Source organism: Lethenteron reissneri, chromosome 51 (genome assembly GCF_015708825.2).
Source record: "Lethenteron reissneri isolate LAM-NWPU_2019-01 chromosome 51, ASM1570882v1, whole genome shotgun sequence".
Lineage (NCBI taxonomy): Eukaryota > Metazoa > Chordata > Hyperoartia > Petromyzontiformes > Petromyzontidae > Lethenteron > Lethenteron reissneri.
This window is the reverse complement of record NC_083829.1, coordinates 1,971,920-1,995,067: the sequence shown is the minus strand read 5'-3', so window position 1 is coordinate 1,995,067 and position 23,148 is coordinate 1,971,920.

The window sequence follows — 23,148 nt, the reverse complement described above, 5'->3', positions numbered from 1 at the left end:
ACGGCTGCCCTCCGGCATGACCTCCGCGCTCTGGCCGATTGGACACAGTAAGCAGGGATGAGCTGGGACCATTTCTTTGGGCCACCCTTGAAGGGACAATTTACTCGGTCATTGACGTCAGTCCGATGGGGTTGTGCATCATCAGCGAGATGCTTACGTCTTCTTTGACAATTATGACTCGGGCCTGCAATGTATCAAATTATCTACATGGCTTCGTGGTGTTATGGTTGGGGCTTGCTATACAGGAGGTCGTGCGCTCAGTCGCAACCCTGACGGCTGTATATTTTTCTCAGGGTCCTACGGTTTTTGCCTCCACATATAGGAAACATGCGTTGAGAGTATTTGCCTGCTCTACATTTCCGCGTGACGATAAGCCACTTCGTTGAGCTACCATCTGTCGCTCCCATCCAGGTCGCTTCTGAGAAAGAGCTCATATCTCAGTGGGCTTTACCTGGTAATATAAATATATATTTTACACACCGGGCTCAGAGTTCAGAGGTCATCAGTTCGATCTCCCAGTGCGACGGTTGGAATCATGAGCGAGCCCCCCCCCCCCCCACATCGCCCAAATAACCTCAAGGGCATCCTCAAGTGAAGGCCTCTCCAGCAGCAGTGGCGTGAGTGAAGAATTGCAGGGCTGCACCTTTGCCCGCTACCAGTGTCGACGTGACCAAAGGGTGGTCCGTTCACAGATACCCCACCGAAATGAGAGGGGAGACAAATTATGAAAAGTAGCATTTTTATTTCCGAGTCTCCACGCGTCTCCCCTCCAAGCTCACCGCAGTTGGGGAATATTGGAACACTCAAAAGTGTCTCCAACTTTGCCGGTCGACTTTGTCCAAAGCGTTGAGAAGACCGTCATGCGGGTTCATTTGAAATCAGTGGGGGTATCGAGACGTGCATGACCATGAATAGCAAATCAAAATCCATTAAAAAAAAGTTCAACATTGTCAATGTATGATTCCACAACACCCAAAGGAGCATTGCGCGATGTTTGTCGCCTATGCAGGTCCGGAGCTTGTTGTGGAAATTACACGTTCTTGTGGCAGCGACAAGTCTTGCCATGGAACAGCAATCGATGACCTCACAGCGAGTGGTCTGCTCCTCGTCAAGGAGTACTCATTTTACCCACCATAGAGAGATGGTGATGATGATGAGCATGACAGCTGCACGTATATACCAACTACGTATTCTAGATCCTGCGGACTTCGATGCAATACTACACAATGTCAGTATGCTGGCAAGCGAATGCTGCATTCAGTTATAATAAATAAATAACGACGAGTGAAAAACTTATGAGGAGATTGACATGCAAGGCAGACTTCAACATATCAAACCCTCAGTAAAAAAATATATATTTGAAATGCAGAATTCATACCGGGCTGAAATGTGCTGTATTGTATCCCTCATACATATTAATGCACGAATGTTGGATTCAGTAAGGGCCACGCAGTGTCTTGCTCCGCCTTACACAGCGCTTTGGTAATTATTATTACTCAAACCCACGTAAAAAATACATACGGCCGTGTTGGCAAATGGATCCCGGCCCTGTTAACGTCTCCTCATCGTCGCGATTCTTCAAAGTCTCGTGTCGCACGCACTTGCGCGTACACGTGCACTCGTCTCGGCATGCACGTGGGAGAAGCAGCCGAGGGCGCGATTCCAATCCACAGGCTTTGCAATCATGAATCGCGCGTTCTTACAATGGCATGTATATTATTTTGTGATACGAGGAATCGAACCCAGGCAGACCGTAACATCACGAATTGTCCTGCAGGGTACTCCTTCTGGAGGAGGAATCCGATGAGCTATGAAGCTCTTTATCACCGATCTCCAGCATGGGCGGTACAGCAAGTCACAACACCAATGCGGCAGTGGCGGCCTCCCTTCGTTTTAAAAAAAAGGTAACACCGCTTCCTGCTTTTTTGTATGTGTCGCCAACTTCCTGACCAGACCGGTAATGCAAAAACACCGACCTTAACGAACCCACGAGAGAACTGAAGAGAGTCTCTAGTGAGCTGAGGTGCATCGATGTGTAGCCCACGTGCCGCGTGAAGCCAGCATTTCTTATTTCCCTGTTTCTCATGCAGACAATGCACACGCGCCATGGAATAATTCATGACGCTAACCGTAAGAATATTTTGCCACCTTTTTCATTTCCTTTTTTTTTGCTGCTGTTGCTGCTGCTTTCCTCCAGAAGCTGGCTTGAGCTTTTCATGAGATTCAGCCTCACTGTTCGACAATACGGCAACAAAGACAAAGATCCCCCATATAGCATGAAGAGACTTTAGGGGCAAGTGCTGTTAGCGAGCAGCATCTATGAAGGCCGGCACAGCACACGAGGGGGTGAGCGGTCAACACCACGCCCGGCCGCCTTTGTCTCCCCAGTGTCGATATTTACGCACCGCACCAGGTACTTATTTGAGGCCGAGTCGACCTAGGGGAGGCCCATGACCGGCTCAGATAATCGTCACCGGTGTTGGCCGTGAGCAAGAATCGAACTCGGGTGGCCGGATTCGTAGTGCAGCGCTCTAACCGCTACACTACCGCTCCGCACACAACAACAACCGCCATTCGCCACTAAGTGACAGTGACGTCACCACGGCGCTTGTGCCAGGCTATGTGCATGTTGAGGCGGCACGTCACTCGCTCCAAACATCGGAGCTGTTTCAGTGCCAAAAACCTGCAATTGCCATTAACTTTGATTTAAAACTTTCGTGACTGCAGGAATCCATACTCTTTGGTTCTTTTGGTAAAGTCACGTTGGTAGAAATAAAATAAAACAAAAAATAATATATCACGACGTTTCGATCGCAACACAAGCGGTCGTCCTCAGGCGGGAAAAATAATCCAGCAGTGGAACTGGGGTGGTGTGACCATACTTCTCAGTCGACCCGCGGCACCTGGGTCTGCCCCGTGACCTCCTGCCAGCCGGCGTTCGACACTTCACGTGGCCTCAACGTGCACCTAGCCTGGCACAAGCGCCGTGGTGACGTCGCCGCCACTTAGTGGCGAATGTCGGTTGTTGTTGTTATGACCATACTTCACCAAACCGGTCAGTACGGGTTTGTGAAAGGCGAGAGAAAGGCGAGAGACGGGGAAACAGCAACCAGTTCCGGCCATTGATGGAAATGAAATTCAGGTTCATTGAGTTGATTTCACAGCGCGGTGTGCTAACCGCTGTCCCACCGCTCCACTGCCCTCCGCCACAACCGCTCCAACATTAAAAGACCCGTGCCCATAATTAACATTATGACTGCAGCACTAGAGTAATACTAATAAGGGGTAGCTGCTGCATATAAGACATTTGTATTCATTGACGCAAATAGAATTTGAAAAATTACAATATACGAGACTGGTGATAAAATTATAATTATAAAACCTGCAGAAACAATGCCTGTAGCATTAGAAATAACTAGCGGCAGCTTCGTCGCTTGAGATGACCAAATATGCGTTTATACACGTAGATACGAATACTGCTTTTGGGTTTAATGCGGGGCGCACTAAAGTGTATACACCGAGGTTAATGCCGCTTAAATCAACCTGATTGCAGGTACGAAATTAAGCAAAACGCTCAGGGATTGTGGGAAAGATGGATTGGTTCACACGCCGTCAATTGTTAAGGATGGGACGCAAATGACACCTCAGGCAGATCCATCGAGGCTTTCCACGTAAGCTTGAAGGCGTGAATGTATGAACACGAAAGAAAAACAACACAGTCGTCATTAACAGTGTGCCTGTGTGTGGCCTTTAAGGAAAAACAAATATAAATAATCGTCGACGTTTTGGGCCAAGGCCCTTCTTCAGAGCACACGAATGGAACGAGAACCATTGCCCTGAAAACGTCTCCTCTGAAACAGGGCTTTGCAATTACAATGGATTCATCCTCGACACCGTGATTGTAGTAGCCCGGTGAGACGGAGAGGCTGGATCGCCGTGGGTGCCCGCGGTTGCAGTGGACGATGTTGGAGCTGACTTGGGCCGCTGCGTCTCACAGCCCCGTCGACGTCGGCGCGAACCCCTCTCGTCTTGCCATGGCTCGGCGTTGCAGCGCTTCTTCACAGGGAACCTTCAGATCGCCATTGGAACCTCATTTGCCAGTAAAAAATGTGATAATTGGTTTCTTACCCTTCTATCTGGCAACAAAACTGACACCTTTTTTTTACAAGGAGTCATGTTGCATAGACCACAATACCTGCAGTCATAATGCAAACCAAAAACATAACTCTGATAATGTATGCACTGCCCTTAAAGTTGATTGGTCCACACCCGAGACAGCTTTCCTTAGAGCCTAGTCTCACATGGTGTTGGACCACATGACGCCAAAAGGTGCGCCTTGAGATCGTCAACAGGTTAACCTGCAACTTTCCATCATTGTGTAATAAAGGACTCGACCACGATGTCTGGCTTGGTGTCCTTTATTCGGTTCTTCTCTCTTAACCCGCACGGCTGTCCTTCTATAAGACTCTATACTGACACTGATACTGCTCTCCTGCAGTTTCTCCCCTCGTCGTTCTCTCAGCCTCTCTCTCCTCTCGTCGCTCTCGTAGCCTCTCCCTCACACACAGCCTCGCCGGCTGTGTTCCCCGCAGCTCCTCGTCCGCCTTCTCTCCAGCCGCCCCACCGCTGTCTTCTCTCGCAGCTCCGCTGGCTGCTCCCTTAGCTGGCCACCGCTGGCCGCCGCTGCCACCCCTTGGCTTTGCCCACGTGGCCTTACTCTGGTCCAGTCCCACTCGTTCTGCCTTCCTCTTCCGGTCTCCTCCCTTAAGAACCTTAACCTTTCCTCCCACGTCACCTAACTCCACCTCTCCGTGACGTCACATCCGGGAGGTCGCCCGCGCCCGCATTACACCACCCTCCCCCGTGGAGAAAAACCCAGCCGACCTCGGCTGAACAACACCAACAGTAATGCGGGCGAACCCGAGCGTAACACACCAAAGGACACCAAGCATGCAATATAACAGTAAGAACAATCAACACAACTCAACAATCAATAACGTAGCAGAAGCAGGCAATAAATACACAGTAAGAACAATACAACATAACAATCAACGAAACACAAGGGATTTAGAGCGTGTGCGGGTCGCCGGCCCGTCCCGGACGGTCGGCGGCCCATCCGCGGAACGGGAACGTGATTGAGTTTGAGGAGCGACAGGGTGAAATCCCCCTGTCGCTGTTGGAAGTCCACCAACGTCCCGTGTCCTTGAAGGATCAGTCTTGGGCTTGTCCCGCGGATGCGTCTGCAGCGGGGTCGGAAGGGCTGCAGGGCTCGAAGGACCCGCAGATCTGGCAGGCACCCTCCGAGCAGAGCGCCTCGTCCCCTCCGGTGTCAAGGCCGGCCTGCCTGTTTCGGTGGATCCTTGGGCGGCTTGGCCGGTAATGAGGCCTCCTGTTGTGGCGGACCCGGGATGCGGGCCCAGCAGTCCTTCGCGTAGTGGCCCTTCCGTCCGCAGCGGAAGCAATCGGCGTCGTTGCGCCGAAGCGCAGGCCTTGCATCGCGCCGCCCGCGTATCGGCGGTGCAGCACGAGAGGCCGGTCCACCGCGGCCTGACCATGGCACCGAGGCGGCCGTCAGCTCCTGAGGGCCCCGCTCATCCGGCACGTATACCGACTTCGTAGGGTCCCAACCCAGAGCGCCACCCTCCGCGACGGGCCCCCCTGTCCACGCCGTGACCTGTTTCCATCGTCGTAGGTTGAATTGTGCATCCAGACATTTCGCCGCCGCCCGGGAGGTGAGCTTCTCATGCCCGCACACCGGCATGGGAATCCCAAGATCCCGCGACAGCTCGAGCATCTTGCCCAAGATGAGAGGCTCGAGCAGGTCAGGTGTTGTATCTGGATACGCGGCCATAGCCAAATCAAGCACTGCACCCCTGTACGCCACAGGCGACTCCTCGGGCGCTCGTTGTCGTTGAGCGAATCGCCGATGCGCGTCGTCAGGTGGCTCGTAGGCGTCGGCCATTTCTTGAAAAACTCCATATAATGTCCTCTTCTTCTCGGCCTTAATGGAGCGAAAAAAACGAACAGATTCGTCGTCCAGAAGAGTCGGCAACACTTCCAAGGCCTCAGCATCGGTCCATCTCGCAGAACGGACCGCCGCTAAAAATCTGCAGGCGAAAGCGCTCCAGTCGCCCCCAATGGCGAATTCCTTGACCGTGGTGAGATGGCGACTCCGACTTCGCTTCACTCCGCCCTCCGCCGATGGTTCCTCCGGAGGCAAATTCAAAATGGCGTCGAATCGCGGCGTGGTCAAGATGGCGGATTCCCGCCGCGGCACGCGCAAGATGGCGGCCTCCTGCCGCGTGGCCCATGGCGCCGGGAGTGAAGAACCCGTGGCGGCCTGTGGAGCACTCTCCGCTCTCTCCGTCGCCGTGCTTGGGGTGACGAGATGACACAATTGGCCCAGGGCGTCCTTGAGAGTCTCCAGTTGCTCAGCCACCTGCAGCCATCGCCGATCAGCGTCTGATGGTGTCGGCGGCCCTGACACTGTGGCTACATCTTCCACTCCCGTCCCCGCACTCGTTTCAGCAGGGCTCTCCTCCACCACCCTGGCAGGATCCATGTTTGGAGGGAAGTCTTCGTCTCCGGACGAAGAAGCCGATGCCGGCGCTGGAACATTTTTCTTTCTCACTTGTTTCGACATGCCGTTGCACTTCCGACACCAATGTAATAAAGGACTCGACCACGATGTCTGGCTTGGTGTCCTTTATTCGGTTCTTCTCTCTTAACCCGCACGGCTGTCCTTCTATAAGACTCTATACTGACACTGATACTGCTCTCCTGCAGTTTCTCCCCTCGTCGTTCTCTCAGCCTCTCTCTCCTCTCGTCGCTCTCGTAGCCTCTCCCTCACACACAGCCTCGCCGGCTGTGTTCCCCGCAGCTCCTCGTCCGCCTTCTCTCCAGCCGCCCCACCGCTGTCTTCTCTCGCAGCTCCGCTGGCTGCTCCCTTAGCTGGCCACCGCTGGCCGCCGCTGCCACCCCTTGGCTTTGCCCACGTGGCCTTACTCTGGTCCAGTCCCACTCGTTCTGCCTTCCTCTTCCGGTCTCCTCCCTTAAGAACCTTAACCTTTCCTCCCACGTCACCTAACTCCACCTCTCCGTGACGTCACATCCGGGAGGTCGCCCGCGCCCGCATTACAATTGTAATAATAATAATTCCGTTTTATATGGGGGCTTTTCATCAAGGATCTCAACACGCCGTACAGAACACAGCAGCAGCAGCAAGACACTCAGCATAAACATAATTGTATTGGAAATACATTTTAAGAATCCATTTACTCAACGGCAATTTGCAGTCTGGCTGAGGAGTGGGCAGCGAAGATTGCGACCTGCGAAAACGCCTTCGAAAGATCCTCCGTGCGGCACGCGGCTTTCTTCCTCTCCCTCCCTCTCCTTGGTTGCTGTTCCTTGATTGACGAAAGCCACGTGGTATTCGACCTTGCGAAAGGCACCACCAGTTACATTTGATTTGCGTCGCGTAATGAGCGTCGACCTTGCATGTCTCGCCAAGGGCACAGCGACAGAGGGTCCCGGAAGATACCGGAACATTTTCTTTTTTTACAACGGCAAACGAAATCCCGGTCCAAAGGAAGCGTACGCGTTTGTTTTTACTTTCATGAAAGGGCAATCTCGTGTCGGCATTTTAATTGCCCGAGGATGAATGAACCCTTCCCTGGCGGAGTCGCCTGTTTTATTTGGGTGCTTTATTTGCAGCAGGTACAGATCCGACGCTCTCTATCTTACAAAATAAAACTGTTAATCATTATTGGGCAAACGCACCTCAGCGGTAGAGCGAGCAGCTCGCAAATCAGAGGTTTATATTTACGCGGTCTAAAGCAAAACAACTATATTATAAAAGTTTATGAGTTTTAATCCTCGTAGACTCAGTCCATCATCCGTTCGGGGTCAATACGAGTACCAATCTGTGGGGAAGCCAACAGCCGTTGTCACACTCACCCCCGTCATAGGAATGAGGAATTTCCACTACGATCTCAGGGATGTAAACCGGAGATGATCAGCAATGCCCGAATGCGAATTGGAGGACATCACTTTCAATTGGCATGCTCAAACATTGTTCAACCCCCGTGGGGGTTGTTTGACCATACTTCACCACGCTGGTTACTGCGGGTTAAAGAGGTGAGATTATCTCCCCCAGCCCCCACCCTTGCCTCGCCCCCTTCTGCCCTCACCACGCTTAATAACGTCGGTTAGGGGCTTAGGGCGATCATAACAGTTGTACATCCTTTATAACCAAGTGGGAGCCCATTGCGAATCAAAGTTTCACTCTCAAGACAACCTCGGGACCGATTATCACAAGCAATGCGTGTGGATTAAAATCAACGTACAGCCCTTTGTCAATCCACTGCTGAATGAAGGCTTCCCCACGTTGTTGTTGTTTGACCATACTTTACCATCCTGGCTCGTCCGGGTTGTAGGTGAATATCGGTTGTGGAGCGGGCAGCACCAGTTCAGTTGTCACTCCCCAGAGGTTCACGGTTCGGTTCCAGTGGGCCGCCCCTGGTTAACACTGCGGTGTGTGCGATGGCCTTGATCACGGCACGCGGCCGTCTGCTTCGCTCGCAGTGGACGTTAAATATTCCCCGCGACGTGATCCACAGGAGCAGTGCCATCGTGTGCCGGCGTGAGCGTCCAAATTTGCCAATTTCGAACAATTACACCGCAAAATGACTCAATAGGGCCTTTGCACCCACTACTTCTGCTCTATACCTACATAGCAATGTAGGTCCTGTGTATGGCGGGCGAATGTCCCGGGTCCACTCTTAACTCGTCCTGACCCCTCGTGTTCCTACCGGCTTAAACTTAAATCAACTTGAAACGTGACGTTAGCCACGGCCGCCACCGCACAACGCCGCTCCGTCCCCCTCTTGCAACGCAGCCGAAGAGAAACTCAACATTTGCTGCCCGGCCTCATCACATTTGGCATCGCCGGCCTCTGAGCAGGAGGCCGCTGTCACGGGGGCTTGAGCCCCGCGTCGTCCTCCGCTAGCACGAGTGTCCTTCTTGCCTCGACACGTTGTGCCCTCAAGCACCCCGGGACACGTGGGACACGCAACCAACAATAGCCCCTTATAACTGAATTAGAGCATCACGTTGGAGCATCTGACGACGCGCCTTCTCGGTCCTCATCGCAGCCACGACCTGCCACGACCTTCTGGTCGGGTGTTTCTCCTCACCCCCCCCCCCCCCCCCAGAGAAGGGACAGACACGAACGAATGAACGCTGTCGGCCTAGGATGCTATCGAGAGGGGTTGTTGAGGTATAAAGGCACGTGTCGGGGGGGGGAGGTCAGATGGGTGAACGCCTTTAGATAATCGATACGAAGGCTGCAGACGTAAAGACGCCTAGCCATACTCGCACAGCCAAGTGAAAAAATCAAACGTCCTTAACAGTCGATCGCACGAATGAATTCAGGAAGTAATTAAAACGCCGTCATTTGAATGTGTGTGGCAAGTGTACAGATTACGATGGCGAACGGGTACGATCAGACCGCCGCTGCACAAAACCGCGTGAATCACAGCGCGGCAGGAGTGTCTCTTCCAGAGAAACAATTTTGATTTGAGAAAGGGCGAGTGACTCAGCTCCCATGGATACACGTGCGGTACTGTGCCCCGATATTAATTTGAATCTGCAGCTCGCTGCTGGATAAGGGGCTTTCTCACGCTGTGCTGGTCATGGATGGTGGAGCGATGGGGTGGGGGATTTCACAATTCCTCACCCACACTGTGCAAGTGGAGGTTGATTCGAATAAGCCGAGGTCTCGTTGTGCTTCTGCGCCTGTACTGGACTTGCAACTAATTAGAACTAACTTTTTTATTTTTATTTTACCAGCTAATGCCCCACTGAGCTACATAGCTCGCGCTTTTTTCAGAAGCGACCTGGCTATCACAAATGATAGCTCAACGAAGTGGGCTTATCATCATCATCATGTGGCAAATTAAAGCAGCCTAAAGACTCTAAACGCGTGACGTTGATTCTAAATGTGGAGGGGGAAACCGGAAGAGCCGGAGACAAATCCACGCGACCACGGGGAGAGAGACACCGCAAACTCCAAATGTACGGCAGGCGTCAGGGTCGGGATAGAACCCACGACCTCCTGTAGACCAGGCGAGGTAGTTAACATCTCCTAGCCACCGTGATGATGATGAGAGACACCGCAAACTCCAAATGTACGGCAGGCGTCAGGGTCGGGATAGAACCCACGACCTCTTGTAGACCAGGCGAGGTAGTTAACATATCCGAGCCACCGTGATGATGATGAGAGACACGCAAACTCCAAATATACGGCAGGCGTCACGGTCGGGATCGAACCCACGACCTCCTGTGTACCAGGCGAGGTAGTTAACATCTCCTAGCCACCGTGATGATGATTAGAGAGAGACACGCAAACTCCAAATATACGGCATGAGTCAGGGTCGGGATCGAACCCACGACCTCCTGCGTACCAGGCGAGGTAGTTAACATCCCGCGAACTCTGAGGTCGCCGGTGAAGACCTCTGTGCAGCACAACACCACCGGGAGCAGTCCCATTAACTGCTCGGGCCGAGTGGGAGCAGGCCAACATGAAGCAGTGACACACCATCAGCAGGACGTTCCCAACTTTAATAATAATAACATACAGAAGCGAAGCAAAGCACCTCTCAAGGAATGTTTCGCAAGAGGCAGGTGAGAAAGCGCGGCCTTCATTAGCGAGCAGCACATGCAAAGCCCCGGGAGTGGCGCTCCGCAAGCGGAGCCTGATGCTTGGGTTGCTTGAGCGGGCAGACCGAGCGCCGCATTAACGCGTGGGTGGGGAGGGAGGAGGAGGGGAGGGGTGGGGTGGGGGAGGGAGGAGGGGAGGGAGGAGGGAGGAGGAGGGGAGGGAGGAAGAGGGGAAGCGGAGGGAGGAGGGGAGGGAGGAGGAGAGGGGAAGCGGAGGGAGGGAGGAGGAGGAGGGAGGGGAGGGAGGGAGGAGGAGGGAGGGGAGGAGGAGGGGGAGCGGAGGGAGGAGGAGGGGGAGGGAGGTAGGGAGGAGGAGGGGAGGGAGGGAGGAGGAGGGGAGGGAGGAGGAGGGGAGGAGGAGGAGGGGAGGAGGAGGAGGGAGGAAGAGGGGGAGCGGAGGGAGGAGGAGGGGAGGGAGGGAGGAGGAGGGGAGGGAGGAGGAGGAGGGGAGGGAGGGAGGAGGAGGGGGAGGGAGGAGGAGGGGGAGGAGGGGGAGGGAGGTGGCCACAGCAGAGCGGCGGCCATAGAGGGAGGGTGGGCAGAGCCGGAGTAGAAGCGACATCATGTGTAGAAGCTACATCATATGTAGTAGATACATCATGTGAGGCAGCTACATCATATGTAGTAGCTACTACATCATGTGTAGTAGCTACTACATCATGTGTAGTAGCCACGGGCCCCGCACTTTCAAGGGCACCGCGCTAAATTCTTTCAAGCTATCAATTCCGGTTCAGTGATTCTGCACTTGCTCTATTACTATTGTACTATACCGCCTTCAACTGTTACGAACGACTGGTTGTTTAAGGTTAGCAACTTATCATATTATCTGGCTGTATAGCAAATGAAAAAATACAATTGCTTTTCTGTGCAAGTTAAATATTTGTGTTTTCATATTTATGTGTTTTTTGTTTTTAATTTAGGGCCCCTTTATAACATCACATGCTACAGGCCCCCCACTAGCTTCATCCGGCACTGGGGGAGGGGGGGTCGCGTTGACTGCCCCCCACTCTGCTCGCCAGTGGCGGCTGCCTGTCAGGGGCCGGTGAGGTCTGAAGGTCACAAGAGGAACAATCATGGGCAGAGTTTGGGGGGAGGGGTGGCATGCCAAGCACCATCCTCCCCCCAAAAAAAATTCGGCACGTTTTTATTTATTTATTGTGGATTTAATTTCCAACACACCGGCGGGTTTAACGACACATTCATATTTACGCGATCTCGCCCAAAACACGTATGTTATACTCTTGTAATATGTTTCTCATTCACATTTTTTAAATTGCTCTCTTATCTGACCTTTTCACACATCCACCTAAACTGTACCTCAGTCCCCAGCGACTCGGATGGTGCGATATTATATTATACTACGCAGTACCAGCTTAGCACTGAAACAATGGCAATTTCAAATATCGCAGCGATTTTTTGCTGCAGATTTCCTAAAATATCCACGCCGTGGAGAGTTCATGCTCACAACAACGAAAAACCAGACGCTGCCTCAGACAAAAGTCTCACTCGCCTGGTTCGGCAAGCGGTGGTTCGCACATTTTTAAATCGAGCTCCGTGGCACGGGCTCGTTAATTGGTGGGCATGAGGGGCAGAGTTACACGACAGCAACCAGGTTAAAGTGCAGCCCTGCAATTGCTTTGACTCTTTTATTTCATGTTACCAGGTAAGGCCCCACTGAGCGATGCAGCTCCTTTATCACAAGCGTCCTGGCTATCACAAATGATAGCTCAAAGAAAGTGGCTCATCATGCGGACATTTCTAGCAGCCAAATACTCTCAACGCTCGTTCATTCTCAACGTGGAGGGAAAAACCGGAGGACCCGGAGAAAAATCCTCGCGACCACGAGGAGAACGTGCAAACTCCAAATATACAGGTGACATGGTCAGTATATTGATAAACGCGCACCTCTTATAACCTAGGTCATCACGAGTGTGCACTAGCCCATGCATTTTTAAATGCTGTATGTGGAAGTACCCACAGTTCACCCCACCACACGTGACCTGCCCATCGACTGTGACTCATTTGTGTTTCCTGCTGGGTCGACAGAGGTGGAGATGCTAAAAAAAACTGCCGCATCAGGAGATCGAACCCGCGACCTCTGGATCGAAAGTCCAGCTCAGAGACCATACAGCAGGGCGACGTCCTTTACGGGGATGTCGGGTGTGCAAATAAATACCCCTCGCTTGTGCAACAGTCTCTCACTCAACCAAATATTCTTACCGAGTTTGGCCATCCATGGGATAGCAACTACAGATTTCCACTCTCTTCCTACAATTGTACAGGCCTCAGGGTTAAACAGCTATCATCAGGTGTCAGTTTCAAATATATATATACACACACGAGTGATATTGTGTGTGCAGACTAATTTCAAGGATGGCTGCTTTAAGCCCACTTTTCAGACAACCTCTGCCACAGTAAAATGGGTTTAAACTCGTATCATTTGTGCCACTGCGAGAAGCCAGGGGTCCCAGAATTGCCAGAAACACATTGCTCTGACCCAAGAGAATTAATCGCAGCCATGAGCTATGATGCTGCATTCGCACAGAGAGAGAGAAAACTATCTGCACATTGCTTACACAGTGTGACAAATATATAAATTGTGCTTTTAACTGTAAAACATCCATCTGTCTTCGTGATTGTAATTACAGCTTTCTAATCAGCACATTTTTTGTTGCATATATTTATCAAAGCTATAAAGCAACGTTCTAAAACTTAGTATTCATAAAATGTTAAATATCTCATGGGTAGAAGCCAGGCTGGATTATTGTACTGTGTACTTTTTCATCATGTAAAATATAGCAAACATCATCCTTCTACAAATCTTAAATCCATCAGCAGGCATTATGTACCTGCTGCTTGATTAAGGCTTCACAATGACGTCACCATCTTAAATTAATGAGTGCAAAACATCGAAGATGTGTTGTTTCAATTTATAGTAGTTTCCAGAAATCAAATAAACAAAGTAATACAAATTCCCAACAAATGAATCACAAACAGGCACATTACTTATATTTGTATATTTCTTGATGACATACCGGACATATTTATTATACTGCAGTCGTCATTTTGAGCACTTGTGTGACTCCACCTTCCTAGAAAGGCCTTCTCACGCTATGTCGGCCATGAAGGTTGTTCGATCATACTTCACCCCCAAGCGGTTAAGATACCGCTCGCCACTGATGTTAGCCGTGACCACACATTTAACTCAAACTGCTACCTATGTGACTTTACCGAAAGAACCAAAGAGTTTGGGAAGCTGGGTTCATCGTGTGGTCTGCAAACTACTCCGCCACCGCTCCACCTCGCTCAAATATTATGATATAATCATAAATAGAATAGAAAATTATGTGTACAATAACAGTACTGTATGGAGTATCTATGATACATCCTTGGGTTCGTAGTGTAGTGTGCTAACTGCACAGTTACTATTAAGCCAGGCCAAACTCCTTTGACAATTATCATCCAATTAAAAAGGACCACAACAGCTTTTATATATATATAACTTTGTAGAAGGAAGTGAATCATCGGTGAAAATGTGTGAAATTAATGTGCACGTGATAATTGTAATGCGAATTGAGGTTTGGCTCCATCTAAATTGAGCATCGCAGCATCTGCAGTAATATTTACGTGGCAGGATCCAATGAAGACTAATTAAGTGTTGTTGCAGCAACAACAGCTTTTCAAATATGTTTATGTGTGTACGCAAATAGTCATGTTCGTATGCTGAACAAAAAGAGCACTGAAAAAAGGCTACATTGATAGGGAGAAGTGGAACGCTAATTATACGGGGGGTTTGTGCCTTAAAGTTCGTCGATGAGTGTCCTCCATCGAGACGATCCTGCTGCAGCGTGCTAAATAAGTACTCATTTACAGCCATTTGCCACTCCACTGCTGGATTGAAGAAGGCCTCGTACCAGATTAAAAAACTCATTTCTGTAGAGCTGCTTGTTGGTGTGTTTCGTTTGATGTCCGTCCCCCCGCATCTCCAATCAACATTACATAATACTCCCCCCATAATACTCATGGGGGGAGGGGGGTTGTTTGACCATACTTCACTCCTCTTAGGGGCCGTCCCTAAATGACGTCACGCACCTAGGGGGGGGGGTCAGACATGTGTGACGATATGTGACGAGGGGGGGGGCGGTTTGAAAAATGTGACGTCACATCAAAATGCGCAACTTTAAATAAATATAGACAACACGTTCTACTTAACTAAATATACTTTTTAAATAAATGTTTTCTACAACATCAGAGTGCAGCGCCACATTAAATACGCACTACAATGACAATAGTTTAAAGCGATTTGAAGCATGTTTTATTTTTGGGGGGGAGGGGCAGAGCTTTGTGACGTCATATTTGAGGGGGGGGGTCTGACTTTTTGTGACGCCATGTGACGATGGGGGGGGGGGGGGGGTCAAAAATCGTCCAAAATCGTGTGACGTCATTTATGGACGGTCCATTATCTGTGCCGGTTAGTGAAGAGGGGGCGTCCATGACCGGAGTAGTGATCCCTCGCCACTGATGTTAGCCGTGGTATCAACGCTGGGTTGTGAGAGTCATCGCATTAACGAAACAAAACCACTGCGCCACCACTGTCTGCCTCACGTGTGTTAATAGGAGCAGTCTGAACTGCAAACACAATACGGTAACAACGACACAATCCGTTAAGATATGGGGGGGGGGGGGGGGTAAATCTAATACATTACAGGTACCCTGTTTTATTGTCTCCGTCTCATCTTCCTCGTGCATAATAACTCGGGCGTTTTAGGGACAGTTTCCAACGTGGCAGATGTCAATTTTTCCCAACAAGGTGAGTAATACCACATGTCCTCAAAACACCAGGCTATGTGGTAAGCAGAGGTGTGGACTCGAGTCATGTGACTTGGACTCGAGTCAGACTCGAGTCATGAATTTGATGACTTCAGACTCGACTTGGACTTGCATAACAATGACTTTGTCCCACCTCTGAGGTGTGGACTCGAGTCATGTGACTTGGACTCGAGTCAGACTCGAGTCATGAATTTGATGACTTCAGACTCGACTTGGACTTGCATAACAATGACTTTGTTCCACCTCTGGTGGTAAGTTCTTGTTATTTCGGCGAATTCAGGGGTGGGTTATACTGGTAGGAACCTCCTGGTTACACCAGCCCGCAGGGGATTATTGTGTCCGTCCGTCCGTCGTGAATCCAAAAATGGGAGGGGTGGGGCTGGGTGGAGAGGGGGGGGGTGGGGAGGGGCTGGGTGGGGAGGTGGGGAGCGGCTGGGTGGGGAGGGGAGGGTGGGGAGGGTCTGGGTGGGGAGGGTGGGGCTGGGTGGGGGGGTGGGAGGGGTGGGGCTGGGTGGGGAGGGGCTGGTCACCCCGTGGTGCCCTTATAAAACGCAACGTTTAACCTACTCACGCCGGCTTGTGCCCGCCCTCACAGTCGGGCATATTTGTGGAATACACCACGCCGCCGTTGACCCTGGCCATTGACCGAGCAACCCAACGTTCCTACCAGCTCCCTCCGCAGGAATGTGTTATCAGTACGTGTGTTTCACAAAACCCAATTATTTAACATTGGCTCCCCTCCATTGGAATAAACTGCCACTGCACATCAAACAGGGCAGCTTCGCTCACCATTTCTCGTTCCTCTCCTAAGATTCGATATTTTTAAAATAGCTTATCCCTCTACGACCTCATGTCCTCGTCCTTAAAACCTTCACCATCCTCCCCCTTCCCTTTCCTAACCTCGTCAGCCCCCCCCCCCCCCTTTCCCTATCATCACCCTTCCTTGCCATCCCCTCCCCAACACTCAAACCCCATCCCCCTGTTCCCCATCAGCCAATAACTAATGCGCCACTCATAATTCTTGTGAAGTCGCCTTGACAAAATCGCTGTAAAAAAAAACCTCGATAAGATTTCCACGCAGAACCACATTCGGTCCATTTACACCCTGCAAAGCGTTGTCCTCACCCATTGCCCCCTTCTATCTCCATTCAAAGCCCCCCCCCCCCGCCCCAAACCCGTGTACTTCCCCGTGTTGTATACAAGCGGACACGCTGTCGCCCTCAATCGCTGTGCATCGCGCAGCTCGGTGACTCGGCGTCTCCGTGGGGGTCACGGCGGACTAGACGGTGCGTGCGTTGCGCGGCGCTGCTCTTATCTGCCCAGCCCTCAATCTTTAAACAAATACATTTCATCATTCTCGTGTGTCCTATACGTGCCATTTGTGTGTTATATGCATGCCCTGTGCAGCATCTTGCGATTATGATTGCGTTTGCTTACCCAGCACCTCTATGATGCTTGGCATTTCAAGGCTATATAAAAACAAAGAGTCTTGTTTATTGTCCATATCTTGTGCCACTCAGCAGCAGCAGCATGGCCCTGGCAACGCGAAGACGCACGGAAATGCTGTGCCCAGCAGCTGTGTGTGCGAGGCGGCACACACTGATGCCATTGACTTGGCCACACTGATGCCATTCCAAACAGCTGCCACGCGACTGTGGCTGGAGACCAAAGCCCGTCCTGTGCACCGTGGCTAGCCCAGTGGTGGCACACTCCCAATCACAGCTGCTGCTGCTGCTGCAGCCCCACTCATGTTACGTAATGAACGATGCCACAGTGAGGGGCGATGCCAGCTGCTGGAAGTGGCTCCACATCCAAATGTCTTTGCATTGAGCTCATGCTTGTGTGAAAAGGGTGGTGGACCATGACCCAGTGGTACAGTGCTTGCCACTTGTTGCAGAGGCTTGCGGAGAGAGCCAAGTAGCTGCCCTGGTTCATACCACGGGTGTATTGACTCTTAAATATTAATGTGTGTGCCTTCTGCTACACAGTGGATGTTGAAGATCAAATCACGTTATTCTAACAAAATAGTGGACTATGCGTACTGCCGTCCGGGTCCAAAATCATCTAAATACTGGCGGGGAGGCTTTCATCCAGCAGTGGTTTAAACAAAGCGTTGTGATGGATGATGGCACCTGACTCAAAGTAACTTTTACAGAGGGTGCTTTTTTTCCTCTCTCAGTCCTGAGTTAGGAAGCCAAATTTGATGAAGATTTTGCTTTTTGCGCAGTCAGAACCACCTGAAGGTGAACTTTGTTTGGGCATACTCCGGGTCAGCGGTCGGTAACCGGGTCCGCCTTGCGGCTCGTTAAGCGACTACTCCAGTGACGCTATTTATCGAGGCCTACCGTCTCGTGTTCATCACGTGCATTGCGGGGGCTCTTGAAATGTTGAGTTTATTACCGGATTTCAGAAAAAAAAATTCTTCTTGTTTCATTTTGATTGCCGGGATCCTGCCCAAGGGTCATCTCAGCGTTTCAATTATTTATTTTAGTGCAGCAGCTTGCTACTCAGGGGCGGGGGAATGAAGGCAACTATATCGTTGGCACTAGCCGCTCAGCCGATACATTTCTGTGACGTTGAATAATATGTTAAGTCCGAATGAAACTCGAGAACTAATTGTAAACAGACAAAATAAAATCGAAATATATTTAAGTGAAAACTGACATTTAATGTCACATGATTTTTGCCTCTCTGTCTCAACATATAAACTAGGACCACAACTTTTAATGCCCTGAACAAAATTGTCTGTCGCTTGTCAGATTATTCTCTTTTTTTTTGCACAGGGCTCCGAGTTTCCACTGCCTGTGGGTTATTGTGTCTTATAGGATGTAGGGAGGATTAGGAGTACAGGATGCTTGGAGGGGGGGTGGTGGTGGTGAGACAATGTTGGGAAACAAGAGAGCGGGAGAGAATGTTCGGTTTACACACCAGGCGAAGTGTCTCACATTAACCAGAATGGAGTTGACACGCCAAAGAGAGAATTACGGTGAAAATTCCGTCCTCTCTCCCTGCTAGACACAAAAAGAGCTCTGCATAAACATGATTTATGCACCGTAGGTATGTTTCTGCTCAAGCGTTGTGTGGAGGTTGTGACCTTGTTTGCGATTAGCAAAGGAGCCTTCGTGGTGTTCCTGGTGCCAACACCACTGCAGTATTCAAACGGTCCCAGTGCATTAACCAAAATGAATAAATAAATTTACGATGTCAATTATATACCCGGGAAAGTGTCATTGGGACCTCAAGACTCGCTTTCAATAGGGTCCTGCATTCGGATGTCGGGGCAATTCTTTTCATACAGCTTTGGCTTCATGTGGTAGGAAAAGAGAGCACTCAGACAGAGAAAATCCACTCGGTTATGCTACCACCTGACCACCACACAACCAGGATGTGGCATTGATGTATGCATTAATCTACATATATATTTGTAGGCACTCCGTTTTGCATACTAAAACAGTTACTCCGCTGGCGCTATTAAAATATGCAGCTAAAACATTTTCCTCTGCTCCAATAAACCAGAATGACCTTGCATATTGTAAAATGTTTTCTTTTAATAGCATTACAATCATGCTTTTGGTATTATTGATTTTAAACTGAAGCTAGCAGCAGATTACCCTGTGTCAGATACACTCCAGAATATGAGGGAGACAGAAATACTTATGAAGTAATTTTAATAAGCATCTTTATCCAAACTAGATCCACCACTTTTAATGCACTGCAAAGATTGTCCATCGCATGCTGCTCAAACCAAAATGTGTAAGTCTCAAATTCTGTAATTTATCCAAAGTGAAAATACAAACATGATTTTACGTTTATTTTACCTCTTTTTCTCTGTATACACACTTGGAGCACAACTTGGAATGCCCCCAAAAGATTTGTCAATTGCATGTCATTCAAACAAACATTTTTTTAACATCTTAAGAGCACACATTTCTCCAAAACTAAGTAATGAGCCGTATTATTGTGTGCACGCGGTCATTCGTGGCCAGGATGAGCCCAATCGACTCGCCACAGTCGATAAACACGCATAGCCACAGGTCGTAGCCCGGATTCGAAACCAGGATCTCAGCGGTGCTGCTTCAGTGCCCTCTGACCCCGGGGCCACCTCTTGCTCGGCTTGACAGTTCACATCTGCGCATACATTGCCATGGAGAGCCGTAACGATGCAGGAATTCCAGAAAGAAGCTTTCTTAATGAAATTCCGATCACATCGGCGGGTGTCTTGTTCATATTGCTGACTGGAGACCTGATGAAAACTGCATCTGATTTTCTGCAGTCCCTACAGATGTACAGCCTTCTGGTCAATCCACTGCTGGACGAGTGGCACCTCATCGTGCACAGCACGTAGGGGTTATTCGACTTCACCGTGCTGGTGACGATTTAGTTTGCTGAACTGGGGAGCATAGACATGGGAGCCTAGTATAGTACAATGGAGATATCTGTACTACCCTTTAGTCCCCAAAATATACGCAGAAACGCGCAAACTATAAGGGAGTTTACACGTCCTGCTGCTAACGGCAACCCATCATCAACCAAGACCTCGGCAAAGGACCTCGCCACCGACTCAAGTCCCGACCCCCCTCCTGGGATCGCGCAGTTGCCACCATCCCAGAGTCTCACCCAGACCCAGCAAAATACCGGCAGAGGAGAACACGGGCCCTTCAGAATAGACACCCCATTGGAGACCCAACCACAGTCGCACACCTCCTGGCTCTGACGTTCCCTCCTCGAAGACACCGGCGGTGTAACCAGCAACCGCATGAGAACACCAAGAGGCCCGTCTCCTTCAAGAGTGGGAAACTAAATACCAGCCACAGTCGTGCGATTGTGGCCACGCGAGACAAACTATGGGCCATGTCGTGAACCACTCGAGTCTGCACTCCTTCAACAGAGCCCTCTCGTGGGAGCAGACCTCGACATTGCCATTTAGTTCCTGGACATACTTCCATACGCAAGATAGATCTCCCCATAACGTAGCCCTGTTATGCCTGTAACAATTCGTATGCACGGCTGTCACTCATACGAGCATTATCCAGGCTCAACCCTTGCTTAGCTTCCCAGCTCCGTCGAGATTTGGCGCAATACGGGCGATTTGTTCATTGGTGTGTGTGGTGTGATGCACAGAACTGCGTATTCTCCGATTAACATGATCCATTGAAGTTTGACACGTAAGACTTTCGCGACCAATATTATTCAGAATAAAGTTTTTTTTGGGTTCGATCGCGTAAGTATGAATGTGTCGTAACCCGCCACCACCCGACACAGCCAACCAGTAAGGTTTGCCATGTAAATCGGCACGTTGTGTTTACGTGACATTGACAAACCTTACTGGTTGGCTGTGCCGGATTACGACACATTTATACTTACGCGATCTAACCCACAAACCTTTATTATTAATGACCCATTGTAATCTATGTGATTACATTAACCCCCCCCCCCCCCCCCCATGATCTTCACACATCATAGGCTCACAGTAATGACTGCACCTCACTCTATTTAAGACCTGCAACAGGAAGACTTCTTCACAATTCTGGCAAAGTGACCTGATGAAGCCGGCTGTAATTGCCAGCGAAACGTCGTACTCTATTTGTAAATGTTGTGGGTTTACTCTCTAACACACCGGTGTGCTGAATTAGTAACTAATTTGCACGTTTTGTTACGTGACAAACCTTACTAATTGGCTGTGTCAGGTGGTGGTGGGTGAACGACACATTTATATTTCCGCGATCTAACCCCAATTTTTTTTTCATCATGAATAATATTGTTCGCGAAAGCCTGTTTGTTAAATTTTCCTTTTACTGTAATCAATTCATGTAAATGGTGCAGGTCCACTCGTTGATTTCACTAAAGAAGGTACTGTGATATGTTATTGCCGCCTGCTGGTGGAAGTGCATAACAACAGCAATGGGGGAGATGTCCAAGATGATTTTGTTTCAGCCAAGAGTAAAGAGTGACACCTGGAGGGCGGTTACCAAAATGACAAAATAAAAACTAGTAAGGTGCGGTAAATGAAGCAAGGCCGCAGCCATGGAGTCAACATTGGGGGGGGGGGGGGACCAAATCTTCCATGGTTCTGGGAGTCCCAACCCAGAAAAATATCTAAATTTCCTGCCTAAAATATTAAATAAATTCACTAACACATGGGATGGACTTTTTATTTATTTTTTAAAATAATGTCTAATAGTGTATTGTATTACATTGCTCTGTTTTTACTTTTTTTTACCATTTATTGTTTCATTGTATGTAATGTTAGAGATTATGGATTAATAAAGTACAACCATAACCACAATCATATAAGCATAAATCTATGCATTGATTTATATGAAGATAAGTCCAGATATTGTGGCCAAGGTTTAGCAAATTGTTGTTTTTATTTACATAGCATAGCAATTATTATATTTCTTAATCTTTTTTACAGCAATATATTGGAGGGGACATTTTTAACATAAATTAATCTTCTTCTTGGTTCTTTCGGTAAAGTCACGTAGAAGGGAAGTATATTATTAATTTATTATATTGTTTTATTATATTATATTATTTTATTATGTTTTATTTTTATTATTTTATTACTTCCCTTCTACGTGACTTTACCGAAAGAACCAAGAAGATGAATCCCTGCAGTCACGAACGCTTTAAATCGAAAAATAAATTAATCTTTCAAGGCCGTAATTATAATATATATTGTAGGGGGGGTGTAGTTATAATATATATTTTAGGGGGATGTGTGTGTGTGTGTCCCAATATATATTATAAATACGGCCTTGAAATGAAGGCAATAGAAATCTGAACAAAACTGTCTGACGAGACATCACAAATATTGTACAAACAAAGCAATGTTTTCAGAAGAGATTTTATTTTGGGTTAGATCGCGTAAATATGAAAGTGTCGTTAAAACCCGATAGCCTACGTGATAAATCAATGTTAAATAACGAATTCCACGTAACTTCAGTCGGCTGGATTAATCTTGGGCTGACCACAGCACAATTGCACACAATGTATGCGCTGCTGCTGCCGCTTTGACAGTGGTGCACAAGCGCAATTTATATAAACATTTACAAAATAACTCAACGCATTTCGTAACACGTGCTGAATTGTTTTGGGCTGAGCGTCGCTGTGTGTGTCATGCCAGCAGCGTCTGTCTTGTTATGGGGAAGACCGATCCCCTGCCATAGTAATGTGGAATTTCCACCATTGGCTCAGGTCCGTCCGCGCTCGTAGGATTAATGACATTTTGATTCAACGTGAATTCGAATTATTATCAATTAAATGTCATTATTAAATAACGTCAATCATTAAATTTTGATTTAAAGCTTCGTGACTGCAGGGATTCATATTCTTAGTCCTTTCGGTAAAGTTACGTAGGTAAAAAAAGAGTAAATAGGTAAATTAAATCACAATTTATTTATTTTCTTTTTTTACCTACGTGACTTTACCGAAAAAAACAAAGAGTATGAACCTTTCAGTCACGAAAACTTCAAATCTAGAATATAACGTCATTAATTGTTTATTTCATTATATATTAATGCGGGGAATCGATTCCTCGAGTTTTTCCAGTTGCCCTCGCGATTCCGATCCCGAGCAGCACGTATTTTTCGATTACCA